The sequence below is a fragment of the Schistocerca serialis genome, chromosome 4 (assembly GCF_023864345.2).
Source record: "Schistocerca serialis cubense isolate TAMUIC-IGC-003099 chromosome 4, iqSchSeri2.2, whole genome shotgun sequence".
Taxonomy (NCBI): domain Eukaryota; kingdom Metazoa; phylum Arthropoda; class Insecta; order Orthoptera; family Acrididae; genus Schistocerca; species Schistocerca serialis.
The window spans coordinates 488,602,100-488,616,628 of record NC_064641.1 but is presented as its reverse complement, the minus strand read 5'-3'; positions in this window follow the sequence as shown (position 1 = coordinate 488,616,628).

The window sequence follows — 14,529 nt, the reverse complement described above, 5'->3', positions numbered from 1 at the left end:
ACGTCCAGCACGAACGCTGGTCCAACTGAGGAGCCAGGTGGAAATGGCATGGCAAGCCGTTCCACAGGACTACATCCAGCATCTCTACGATCGTCTCCATGGGAGAATAGCAGCCTGCATTGCTGCGAAAGGTGGATATACACTGTACTAGTGCCGACATTGTGCATGCTCTGTTGCCTGTGTCTATGTGCCTGTGGTTCTGCCAGTGTGATAATGTGATGTATCTGACCCCAGGAATGTGTCAATAAAGTTTCCCCTTCCTGGGACAATGAATTCACGGTGTTCTTATTTCAATTTCCAGGAGTGTATATTTTCTCTAGAAAATACACTGATGTGCCAAAGAAACTGGTATAGCCATGCTTATTCAAATTCTGATGTACGTAAACACGCAGAATACGGCGTTGCGGTCGGCAACGCCCATATAAGGCCTGGGCCCGTCAGCACCGACTTTGGACTGATGATGACTGAAAACATGTTCCCTGATCGGACGAGTCACGTTTTAAATTGTATCGAGAGGATGGACGTGTACAGGTATGGAGACAACCTCATGAATCCATGGACCCTGCATCTCAGCAGGGAACTGTTCCAGCCGGTGGAAGCTCTGTAGTGGTGTGGGTTGTGTGCATTTGGAGTGATATGGGACCCCTGATACGTATAGATACGACTCTGACGAGTGACACGGACGTAAGCATCCTCTCTGGTCACCTGCATCCATTAATGTCCATTGCGCATTCCGATGGACCTGGGCAATTCCAGCAGGGCAATGCGACACCCCACACGTCCAGAATTGCTACAGAGTAGCTCCAGGAACACTCTTCTGAGTTTAAATACTTCCGCTGGCCACCAAACTCCCCAGGCATGAACATTATTGAGAATATCTGGGATGCCTAGCACCGTGCTGTTCAGAAGAGATCTCCACCCCCTCGTAATCTTACGATTTTATGAACAGCCCTGCAAGATTCATGGTGTCAGTTCCCTCTAGCACTATTTCACACAATAATCGAGCCCATGCCACGTCGTACTGAGGAAGGCGGTGGCCCTACACGATATTAGGCAGGTGTACCAGTTTCTGTGCCTCTTCGGTGTAAATACTGATTTGGAATCTTTGGAACACGCGTTTCCTACTCGTACAGTTTTCAACAGTGTAGAGAACTTCCTTACGACCTTTTTTAAGAATATCTACTATGAATTTTGCTTTTCTCGGTAGTATGCTCTGTTGTCACTGCTAGTCTCTTAATTGTGTTACTACGTTTCCACTTTTCCTAAGAAGGATGGCTGCTAATAAAATTATCATTATTGTAGTGTCAAATGACGCACCAAAGCGCTCTGACAACAGACGAAATTTTGACGCCGACGCGTAAGCAGAAACTATCACTCATGACAAGCGAGTCTCAGTACAGAAATGATGTGCGGAAGCCGCTATAGTAAACTGGTTTGAGACAATAATGTGGCTTCGTTTATAACGAGCTGTAGACACAAACCGACTCGAATCCAGTGTTGCATATTCCTGGGAGTAACATTTTTTTTAACTGTGAGTGAGTATAGGAATCGCAATCATGGTGAATCAAAATAACTGTACTTTTAGAGTATCTTCAAGACCATCGGGTATGTCGTAATAATTCTGTTATACGTAGAAATCTGTCTGTAAATTTGATGGAAGGAATGATTTTGAACAGCCTAAAACCACCATCTCTATCTTTCGATACTCTTGTGCTCTGCGTCCTGGGTATGAACTCTTATTTTAGACGACCGTGTACACATCGTTCAGCTACTTTTTCACGTAGATACGCTGTAGTAACATTTGTTTGACTTGTAAACTTTACAGGTTTGTGAGTTAAGTGTATAACATGCCTGATGGCCTGTGGAAGAGAAAATATTTGCGAAAAATTACGAAATTTCGTCATTCAATAATATAAACCATTTGGGAAAATCGAACGCGAATATTTCGTCGAAATGAGAAAGGTTAATCTTGTCTCTGACATTCATCAGCACTAACAACTGAACAGTTTGCTTAAGTCGATAAATTCAAAAACTGCCAACCAGAGAAAGTACGCACTGAAGAACTAATCTAAAATCAAAACGATACTTCGACTGTAGCTTCGTAATACACAGTAAATCCGTTGTCCTAAAGATAGATCGTTAACTGCAAGTTCTACAGAGACACACGCACAGATGCCTCCCCCTTCCAGCAGCTGAGGCGAGAGGAAGCAATGCTAATGCGCCTCCGGACAGTCCACTGTTCTGTGACGCATGGGTTCCTCTTCCTGTCCACCATTGTGCAGTGCTTGTGGTCGACAAATTTTTGTATATCACTTATTAACTAAGAGTGCTGTCTATAATGGTTGGTTGGCTTGTAGGGGTTAAAGGGACCAGACTGCAATGGTCATCGGTCCCTGCCTATAATGACAAGAGGACAATATGCGGTTCACCAGCTGAACTGAAATATAGTGTAGGTGACCATAAACGAATGTGATACTGTCTTAAGATTCAACGTGCCATCAGCTGGTATATGGCGATTTTTAGACAGAAGATTTTGTGTGCTCTCGGGGTGGTAGATTCACCATTTTTTATGGAACTGATCTGTCGTTTACAATAGCATGCCGATGTTTTAGTTCCTTCAGTTTGTGAATTCGTATTTTGACGTTTTTTTTGAGTCATTTGTCTCCTGACTGGTCTGATGCAGCCCGCCACAAAGTAGTCGCTCGTGCCAACGTCTTTATGTTAGAATAGCACTTGTACCCCATGTCCTCAATTATTTGCTAGATGTATTCCAATCTTTGTCTTTTCAGCCTACTTAATTTTCAATATCCTTCTGTATCATCACATTTCAAACGCCTCGATTCTCTAATAGATCTACCAGTGGCGAACATGCTCTTTTATTGCGTTGGTCTGCTTCTTGTATCCACCTAGTTCCATCTGTCATGTATTTTTCGCTTCCAAAGCAGCAGAACTCATTCACATCGTCTAATTCGTTGTCCCCAGATGTAATGTTAAGTTTATTGTTAACCACATTTATACTATTAGTCACTATTTTTGTCTTTTTTCGGTTTATTCTCAACCCATACACTGTACTCGTTAGACTGTTCAAGCAATTCAACAGGTCCAGTAATTCTTCTCTCTTTCACTTAGCTGTGTCATGAGCTAATCTTATCGTTGGTTTAGACCTATATATAAAAAAGGAAAGAACTAATTATCAAGTCTTATGCATGCAAGATTGCGAGCGTATGTATGTATGTGAGAAAAAATGGATGGGAGTGGAGGAAACTTTAATGAAAATTTTATGGAATCACTTTCTTAGTTTTTAACCACATTCATCTCGGAAAATTACAATAGGGATGCTGATAACCATTATGCTAAACGCACACTTACCAGCATCACAGAACCTTGACCTAATTTCCTTCAGAGAAATTGCGAGAAAGTATTTTTTGCTTTTTCTTTATGCTGGCAAGATTAAGGTCACAAGACCATCTTTTACAAGCTTTGGTTCGACTGAAGTTGCTGATAAGACCTTCACATGGGAATCTATATACTCGTATATACTCGTATAAGTAGCCTACTGAAATAAAATTGTTGGTTTTATACCGGCGACAAATTTGAGTGTAATTTAACAGCACTACTTTTGAATTTTAATTCTGTAGTGTAAAAGGGCCTTTTCTGCTTTTATAGCCATATAATTAAGATTTAATTCATTGTTCCAGAGCATTTTCTTGTTTGTTACATTCTGAACGGATAACATTAGTAAAGTAAATTGTGACAGGCAATATTAGTAACCTATTGCCAGTTCTGGACGACCTTGACCTTGAGTATCTCGTTACATTACCAGTGTCAGGTTACACCTGAGACAATTTGACAAGTTATTCAAAACGTCACCTCCCATCCCTGTGCACCTCCTCCCATCCCTCGAATTCACTTCTATGAAGTAGATTCAAGGAAATCACCTCCTTTTCTCTCTACATCAATAGGAATTAACCTCTCCCTTCCTCTCCACATCATTCATAACTAGAACAACTGCATGGGATGAGTCATTCAAGCTCTCTGCACTGTAATGAGAGCACCTAGTATGTTTGAAATAGGGTGTGGGTACTTGTGATCGTTAATAACAATAATAATAATAATATAGTAATTTTATTACTACTCCAGTTAGATGACTTGTGTCATTGTTCTGTGCATTGCAGTATGCGAATTAGGTTTGTTTGGGATGATCGTGTGGGTAATTGTTATAAATAAAAATAATAACAAAGTAATTTTATTTTGATTCAAGTCAGATCAGCTGCTCACAAGAATCTTCCCTTTACCCTTCTCTGGACCAATAAGAAACGAGTTCACGCCTCCCCTCCACTAAGAGCAAATGCACGTGTAGAATCTTTCTTGTTCTGTTCCATAGAGAAAGGATCATCACGAAGCACCAGCAACAGCAGGGAGCAGAAGCAAACCGACGTGGAATAAAATGAAGAAGTAGAATTAGCCTACCATAACACTCTTAAACTCTTGCTACATTCCAAATCTACAACGCTTCTACACTATTAATGTGTGTGTAATCTTCTGATGTGTGTTCAAAATGAGTTCATTGCCTTGAAGTGCTAAAATTTAGTGATGTCTACATGTCTACAGAATCGGCAGGCTGCAGCTGCAAGGAAGTCATTAATTAAGGAACTCATTATCTAATTAAGAACGAAAGAAAATGTACTACTGAAAGGCACACAAGTAATCTAGTATGTCTATCAAACACTTTTACGCCCCATTGTTTGCTATTAATACTGTCCTGTTCCTCGTTCAGCGAAATTCGATGACGAATGGCATTTTATATAAAAACAGAAGTAGAACTTTAAACAGCCAAGATCGCTACTGTCAGCATTCATTCTGAAGCAAACCTCGTTGTCATCATGAGATCTGTAAAACAAAGATCAAAAAATTCAAGCACACGGTTATCAGATGTAAAGGCGTGTAATACAATTTTATCTAAACATGGACTGTAATATAACTCACCTTCCGCAGTACATTTCACTAAATCTTGATCAAATGCATATGATACCGTATGATATCACAGAGCGAGATTTCATGAATATGAGAACAATAGTGTATCAGCAAGTCGGTGATAAAATGCCTGTTACATAAAACAAAGTACATATTGCATCGATTATACAAGCTCATGTTCGTGCATTATCATAGTAAAGACGGAGATTCTGAAGTAAACGTCTTAGACGTTACAACAAGGCACCAGGTGGCACTGTGGTAGCAGTTATTGTGTTTTTACGTTAATCCTGATCGCCCCCTAACTTGATAATGTCAAGCACATACACCGATCAGCCACAACATTACAAGCACCGACCTTCTACTGATAAAAACCCGTCTAGGCGATAGCAGCGTCATCTGGAGAGGAATGACTGTTAGTCAGATACACGACCGCTGCATGTAATATCAGTGAGCGTGCTGTCCGTATTTAGAATGGGGAACGCGCGCTATCTATCTGAGTTTATGATGGCGCGGAGGCTCGGCGCAACCATTTGTGGTGAATGCTTCAACACGTCTGGACGTCGTAGGCTGGGCAGGTTGGTCAAACAAGACAGGCGGCCAACTGTGGTGGAAATAACATCAGACGTTAATGCTGGGCAGATTACAAGTATCTCTGAACACACTGTCCACCGAACACTCCTAACGATAGCCTTCGGCGGCCGGCGGCAAATGTATGTGCCAATGTTAACACGAAGACATTGGCAACTAAGACTAAAGAGGAGACGTGACCATCGACACTGGGCGTTGACGCAGTGGCAGTGCATTGCGTGGTCTGATGAATCCCGATACCTTCTTCATCATGCCGATGGGAGGGCGTGAACCGTCGCCTCCCAGGGAACAGCTCCTTGACACCTGTGCTGCGGGACGAAGACAAGCTGTCGGCGGTTCCTCTATGCTCTGGGGAACATCCACCTGGGCATCCAGGGGACCAGTGGAGCTCGTGCACGTCACCATGATGGCCAATGAGTGTAGTACACTGGTAGCAGAGAAGGTGCACCCCTTCATGACTATCATGTCTGCCGACGGCGTTGGTGTTTTTCAGCAATATAATACGGCATGTCACAAGGCCAAGAGTGTCATGGAGTGGTTTGAGAAACACAGTGGCGAATTCCAGTTAATATTCTGGGCCCCGCTCACCAGATCTGAACTCGATCTAACACATCTGGGAGCTGACTGAACGTGGCGTCCGAACTCATGGCCCCCTCCACAGAATTTATGGGAATTAGGTGTCTTGCGTGAATATATGGTACCAACTTTTTCCAGCGATCTACGAAGGCCTTATTGTTTCCATTATCCATGCTAAAGGTGTACATACCGGCTGTTGGGCACATGGACACAGTGTTCTGGCTGATCTGTGTATGAATGGCATTTTACTTGTAAAGGAATGCTGTCGTAGGCTACAGTGAAGCAACGATGGCAGAAAGGCAAAGGTTGGAACTAATGAGCACGACAAAAGGCGGAGCCGTTCCCTGAACGGTTCAATACCTCACGAAATAACTCGTGATGAGAAGTGACGTTGTAGAATTATTTCACAAAGATACTTGAGTAACCTACAGAATTCATGGGAGACCATACTCATAATCAGCGCTGGAAAAATATGGTATCCTGTATCACAGACTTCTTTTCTGTTTAAGAAATCTGCCAATTCTTTCGCATCCTATGCCAGAAACGAAAATTCGTGTGTAAGACTCATCATTTGTCCTTGAACCCCGATGGTGTTTTAATCCTCTTCTAGGCGGTCAGTCAGCTCCTTCATTCTTTCTCCAGAATACGACCTTCAGAATAACACAATTTCATTATTGCGTTATGTTTCTCGCTTACGTCACTTTTTGCTTTTATTCTTACTCCTACAACTTTATTGCAAAAGGTTGATAATGATTATGACTAGCGAGGAATCTATTGTTACTTTTACATTTTCGGGCATCATTTATACTGCCCATTGCGACATTGAACATCCCTAGCTGAGATTTCTGGCACGTGACGCAGTAAGGAAACTATGAGTATGTAAGTAGGATGGAGATGGATATGGAGTTATTGAAGGAACGATAAGGGCCGCTGCAATAAGTGTCTTTCACAAAGAGAAAATTGTAATGTCACGGCACCTGGGAATGAGCTTCTCGGTAGCGGCGGAACTGGTCCGTTGTTCACGTGCACTCAGTTCGGACTTCCTAAATTGTTTCTCTGCCGGTGATCTAACACAATCCCTCCTTCCAGTCATCGTAAGAACTTCGAAATGGCAGATATTGACATGACCTATCATGAAACAGAAAAGCTACTACAATCGCTTAGTAGTGGACTTGTATCAGGACCAGATAAGATATCTAGAATTTTCTCCCAAGATCATGCGAAAGATCTTGCTCCCTTTCTATCAACAGTTTATCGTAGGTCGCTGGAGCAACTAAGGGCCCTTAGCGAGGGGAAAGAGGAGCAGGTCATTCTCGTTTTCACAAAGGGCTAGAGGGTAAATGCACTTTATTATAGGTCTGTATAGTTGACGTTAATACGTTGTAGAATTATGGTACATGTTCAAGAATTATGACGTTTTTGGAGAACGAAAGCAGAGATCTTGCGAAAGTCAGCACTCTATGTCCCTCCATGAGATACATAGCGTGATACACAACAGCGCTCAGCTTGACGCCGTGTTCCTCGACTTCAGGGAGGCATGTGACATCGTCCCACACTGCCGTTTAGTGAAAAAAATACGAGCTTATCGAGCATCGGACCGTAGTTGCAACTGAATTCAAGACTTTCTTGGAGACAGAACTCAACACATAGCTATTAAAGCAACAAAATCGACAGATGTAAACGTAATTTCCAGAGTACCCCAAGGAAGCGTGATGGGCCTGTTATTCCTTGCAGTGTATGTAAATGACGTAGCAGAAAGCGTCGGACGCACTTTAAGACTGTTACCAAATAATGTGGTAGAAAAAACAGACGCCAGGTAGAGATTCATAGGAAGAATCTGAAGGAAATTTAACTCATCCACGTGTGACGTCTCAAGTTATTATGGGATAACATTTACTGCAGTAAGATACCTAGAAATGGAGCCTCGTGAACGTACAGGAAGCTGCAAACTTGTGTCTTAGACAAGACTCATAGTACATCTGTCGCTACTAGCCAGTTTGAGAACGGGCTTCTGTGTCACTTAGAACGACCGTATATTCATACCCCCTACAAATCTAAATAAAACATATTAAATATTAACCTATTATTTTCAAACTTGGTATATTATCTTTTTTTATTCAGAAGAAGATCTCCTCCAAATTTCAAAGCTGTACTTAAAATAGTTTCGGAGGTACAGAAAATTACCTAAAACCCACCAAACAGACACTCAGGCTGAAAAATTCAGTTAGAAACTATTACAGTTTGTCTTTTGTTACCATTTGAAATTGTCGGCCGGAGTGGCCGAGCGGTTCTAGGCGCTTCAGTCTGGAGCCGCGCGATCGCTACAGTCGCAGGTTCGAATCCTGCCTCGGGCGTGGATGTGTGTGATGTCCTTAGGTTAGTTAGGTTTAAGTAGTTCTAAGTTCTAGGGGACTGATGACCTCCGCTGTTAAGTCCCATAGTGCTCAGAGCCATTTGAACCATTTGAAATCATTCACAGAGTTCTCAGTATATCAAATCAATTAGTTGGGAAACTTTAATTATTCTTCATTTCGTAGTATAAAAATTCAGAAAAAATTAGTATCTGTTTATTATGTTGTTGTGCGAGTAAATGAGAATGAGTGAGAGTGTATATGTGGAACATACGAAAAAATTCAATATTATATTATGTACAACATTATGTGGCTCTGATGGTTCAAATGGCTCTGAGCACTATGGGACTTAACATCTGTGGTCATCAGTCCCCTAGAACTTAGAACTACTTAAACCTAACTAACCTAAGGACATCACACACATCCATGCCCGAGGCAGGATTCGAACCTGCGACCGTAGTAGTCGCGCGGTTCCGGACTGAGCGCGTGAACCGCTAGACCACCGCGGCCGGCGCTACAACATTATGTAATTGGAACGTGGGAAAGGTGTAATTTACCCACATTGCTGATGACGTACATCTAGGGGTGATTGCCTTTGTAAGAAGACAATCAGAATATAGTTTAAACTGCAATTATTTTCTAAATTATTTTCAAGATTAATTTTATTCCGTTCTGTTTTATTAAACACTGTGTTAGTATTTGCATTTTGAGATGACGTAAATTACTTTCTGAACAGTGATTGACTTAGGCGAGTTTTGCCGCGAGAATTATCTCAAAGGATCATTCTGATTGGTCTATCAGACTGATCAGCCAATCAGAATTAAGTAGTTCCTGCGCACAGCTAGTTAGATATGCTGTGAGTGAGGCAGCATCAGTAGAGTTGCTCGCCAGCTTCGGACGCGCAAGGACATGCTGAATGTGATGATTCTCATTGTGCGTAAAATGTTTTTTTTTTTTTTTTTTTTTTTTTTTTTTTTTTTTGGATAGTTAGTCGTGTGTGAACTTTCGGCCATTATGAAAATTCCGTGTGGCGTATTCTTTATTAAGTTATGGAGTATTTGGCCAGCAGTTTCTTTAAAAGAAACCAATTGAAAAGGACCAAATATGAAACTCATTTATAGTAGCGGATCTGCGACTGTGAGATCGTGTCATCAATCGGGTCAGACTTGTGTACATTTCTGGCTGCTTTGCGTGTGAAATTGGTTGTATAAACTGTGAACAGAAAACTACAGATATGTTAGTTATGTAAATGCGGACTTGATAGCCCATTTTCATGTGTGCCAGAAGCAATAAAAAGGCTTATCTACAAATATTTTGAACATTTACTGTGAGAGAAAATACACCCTGTCACTACCCGAAATCTTGATGTATTTGTGATTGTAGGAACTGAAATACTACTAGTGTTTACGCGGGCTTTGCAGGACAGATGTTAGGCGGCGTTTTCTTCAACGCTGCTTTTTCGCCGTCTAGTATCTATGCTTTCAGAGTGAAGGGACGTCGAGCAGAAGCCATACTGAGGTAAGTGGACGTTTATTTTGAACAGTACGACGAACAACTTTTTTTTATTAACCCGCCCCGCCACACACGAAGAAAGTGGCTTGTAAAGGGATTGTTCGACAGATTCTTGAGTATTGTTCATCAGCATGGAATACTTACCGTGCAGAACTGACAGAAGAGACAGAAAAGATCCAAAGAAATAACGGTGCGTTTCGTCACGGGATCGCTTAGTCGGCACCAGAGAGTTGCCGAGATGCTCAACAAACCTCCAATTGGAGACATCAGTCGAGAGGCGTTATGCTTCACGGCGAAGTTTACCGCTGAAATTTCAAAAGAGCGCTTTCCAGAAAGAGTCGGACAACATATTACTTCCTTCGACATACGTCGTGACCAGATATATAGTTCGCAGTTCGCCTACATGACTACATATCCCGCATATCTGGACTTATGTACCTAATGTTCTTGGAGTTTTATGAATGATAATTGGAATCAATTTCAAGTTCTGCTTATTTATTTTCCTCCTAAAATCATTTTTCATATCTTGTGACTTTTATTTCAATTTACATGTGACCGCTTATCATTTATTCACGTCAGTGGTCAATGCGAGCACTGCTTAATGGAAACTTACTGTCTTCAGCAGAACTAGTAGTATAAGAAAATGCTTTCAGCAGAAAGCATATTTTCTTCTATACATACGACTTTCAGTCAGAATAATATATTACATAGGTATGGTGTATGTTCTTTTGGACAACCACATCTAAAAGAAATACACCATACAAATATAACGTATACATGACAGTCTATCTATCTCTCAGTACAGACGCACAACTAATTCATCTACGGTGGGTATTCAGTAGGGCTGCGAGCGAAGAGCACCAATTGACATGGGACACTTCTCTGTAGCGTGTAGCATATGGAAATTTGGGGCAGCCAGGGGACGAACTCAGGTCAGTGAAGCTGCCGTCTGCCTTGGGCGGTGTAGCGGCACGGACGTCAAGTTTTCGTCCTCGCCACAGACCTCGCACTCAGAGTCGTTTGTGTGCTTCTGCCGTCTAGGTGCTCTGTATTTTCTTAGACGGAAAGTGGCTCATTCCCGCTAAAAATCTACGCTGAATATCAGCTTGTCGACTGAACATTACACTTTATGCCGGCCAGCAGAAAACATACTCTGGCCAACAAGCACACATCCGTTCCAGCTGTATGCATAGTTACCACCTGCAGATGAGGTGGTCACAACCGCACTGACAACACTCCCGCTGACATTTGGAGAGATTCTGCGAAACGACCTCTGGCTATGGTTTGCACTGAGTCCTACTACTGAACCATTGCTGTCTCCAGTAGTACCTCAGATTGTTGTCAACAGAACGATTCCCACACCTTTGCCCTATCCTATACTGCCTGTCTTGTGTAGTGGTAAGGAGTCTCCAGTGGAGGACATAGACCTTGATTTTACAGTCATGCCTATTGATGCTTTTGTGTCTCATTGTCAGGCCTCCCAGGCGTCTGCAGACACTGAAAACCATGTGTGTAAGCAAGAGTCGCTGAAGAGATGTCGGATTATCCATCTGACACTTGTTGGACACACTCTCATGACAATGAGGACTCCTCTTGCCAAGATCATCTGCTTGACGATTCCATCGCAGAACAACAGGCCCGTCCCCCTTCAGAGGGGAAAGCATTACTGCACACACCAGGTGCTGCGCCTAAGGATGAAAAACAGGTGATTGGACAGCGCCACTCTTCCATCGCAGACATAACACCAGCTTCATACTCGACAGGGGGTTCGTTGGACACTTTGAGTCCACCAAATTCTGCTTGGTCTGATGATGGTAGAAGGCTAGAAACCTGTCGTTGTGAGAGCAGCAAATGCTGCTGCTCCAACCCATGACTGCGAATCACTAGAGATAATAGATGGGGACGTGCCATTTGCTGGGATGACGAGTTTGTACATTGCTGCTCTTCCCGTAGGGAGGCATTGTTCTCGCAGTAAGCAGCCCAGTAGCCACAATTCCGCGACAAGCTTTCAGGATTCGCTCAATAAATGTTAACACCATTGGCACACGTGTCAAACCACAGCTGCTCCACAAAACGTTACAAGTGTCAGACCTCAGAGTTGCCCTCTTGTAACAAGTTTGCCTAGAAACGTTTCCAATCAACTGTGGCTATGCTGTGACCTTCCATGCTCTCTGAATCATCTGTGATTATGCTTCCTCAGTCATGGCCAAGCAGTAACAACAGTCGCGAATCTATGAGTAAGAGGTCTCCCTTCGTTTGTGGTCTATTATGACCATATTATTTTTCATGGCAACTTCAATTGTGTGTTATTCCAGAAGGACCACATGCCAAACGAAAGATGCTAGTGCATTAATTGAACCATGTTAGTACATGGAACCATGTGCATGGTGATTGGCCTGGCTATGTGTATGTCATTAGCTGTTCAATGAGTCGTCTTCACTGTATCCATGTTCCCCAAGGACTCGCAGCCATTTAACAGAGAATACTGTAAACTGTGTCTTTGTGCAAATGCTGGGAAGGTCATAAAACTGCCTGAATTCTCATGTTAGAAGCTAGGACGATAAGAACAGAGTGGCTGGTGTACGTGTTTAGTGGGGGCAGGACTTTACCCCCCCCCCCCCCCCCCCCGCCTGATACCAGGAAGTCGCCAGGTTCTTTTAGCGAGTCGTAAAAACATATTAGTCCCGACTGTCTAGGAAGCTTAACAGCCTTCTTTCAGAAATTGAAATGGTCGGCTTTGAAAGAGTTGATCTCACCATAAATGAAGGACTGGGGTTCCATCTAGGTAGATTTTTTTTTTTTTTTTTGCCAACAACATGGCCACGCTTACTGCGAGAACAATGCCTTCCCACTCTAAAGTCTCCTTTTTCAGATACGAGAGATTGAGTGTCGCTGATTGGCTCCTCGCAGGAGTGTGTGAACCCCAGTGCAGTGTCTGGACTGGCTACCAGGCCAACAGAACAGTCAAGAATGGTGATTCAATGAGTAGAGGATAGTTCGATTTCTGTGGAAAACGTGGGGGCAGTTTCATTTTTTTCTATTTCGGCTCCCGTACCGAGGCTCAGTGGAAAGTAGTTGTGCCTATGTTCATCTTTTTCTTCTGGTCTGCCCTGGTGGAGAACTTCATCTTTTCCCAGTGGATGAGACCTGTGGTCTGTATCTGGTGGAGGACCTAGAGCCAGTGCACCGACAGTGGCTCTACATATCATTTCGGACATATTGTATGTCATGATGTCGAACTTATTCGTCCTGAATCAGCCATTTGACAATTCCAGCATGCTCCGCAGGACCTGTGAGTCAAATTGTTCTGGCCAGACCAGCGAATGGGTGTGGCTTCACTCTGAAATCTGCAGGGATTTTAGGGGTCTGATAGGGAAATTTCTCGCCTTCTGATAATCAGAAAGCCAGACCGCATAGTTCGCAAATTTTCGTGTGGGCGTTACAACATTACAGCTGCCACAGCGAGCCGCTGCTTGCCCATAGCGCGCCGTTCCCTGCTGCCGCCTGAATAAAAGTGAAAGGGTAAAATACTGCTGCATAGGCGTATAGGCGTAAGGTTGTTAAATGACATTCACAGCTCCCTATTCTCTGTTGAACCATAGTTTGCGGTATACTTGATCGTAGTTGATTCCATTTCAATATTTCAAGATTTTAAACATGGCTGCAGCAGCAACTGTTAAAATTCTTCACAATAAAGGATGCAACTGTTTTTGGCTGCCATCCTTTATTGTGATCCATTTCAATAGTTAAGCCTCATAGTGGATTCATGTAAACAGTCAGATTCCGTTGTAAAAAGTAATAATTCAGGAGAGAATCTGTATAGCTTCATCCATAATGAATGCTTTTCTAATTTGTTTTTGCCATTTTTATAAGGTTTATCAGCTTATTGTAATTATAAAAGGATCAATAAAACTTGTCATTACCTTGTAAAGCTAAACACGCCACTGTTCTCATTCACACTCCCTCAACTATTTACTATTTTTGTTTTATTTAGGTGGTATATGCGTCCACCAGCAAATTGAGATTCAGTCTTACTAATTTAGTTAATTTTATTATTAATTTGAGTTCTGAAAGTGACCGCAGGCATGGGCAACAAAAGTGCCATGAGTAAATTCACAAATTTCATACATTAAAATTAAGGGTGTAGCTCACGGTTTTAAGGCTATTGAGAAGATAATACTTTTCTTTATGAAAAGATAATAACATTTAGAATCGCTCAGACATGTTGTTGTTGTTGTGGTCTTCAGTCCTGAGACTGGTTTGATGCAGCTCTCCATGCTACTCTATCCTGTGCAAGCTTCGTCGTCTCCCAGTACCTACTGCAACCTACATCCTTCTCAATCTGTTTAGGGTATTCATCTCTTGGTCTCCCTCTACGATTTGTACCCTCTGCACTGCCCTTCAATACTAAGTTGGTGATCCCTTGATGCCTCTTGTAGTCAAGTTGTGCCCCAAATTTCTCTTCTCCCCAATTCTATTCAATACCCCCTCATTAGTTATATGATGTACCCAACTTAATCTTCATCAT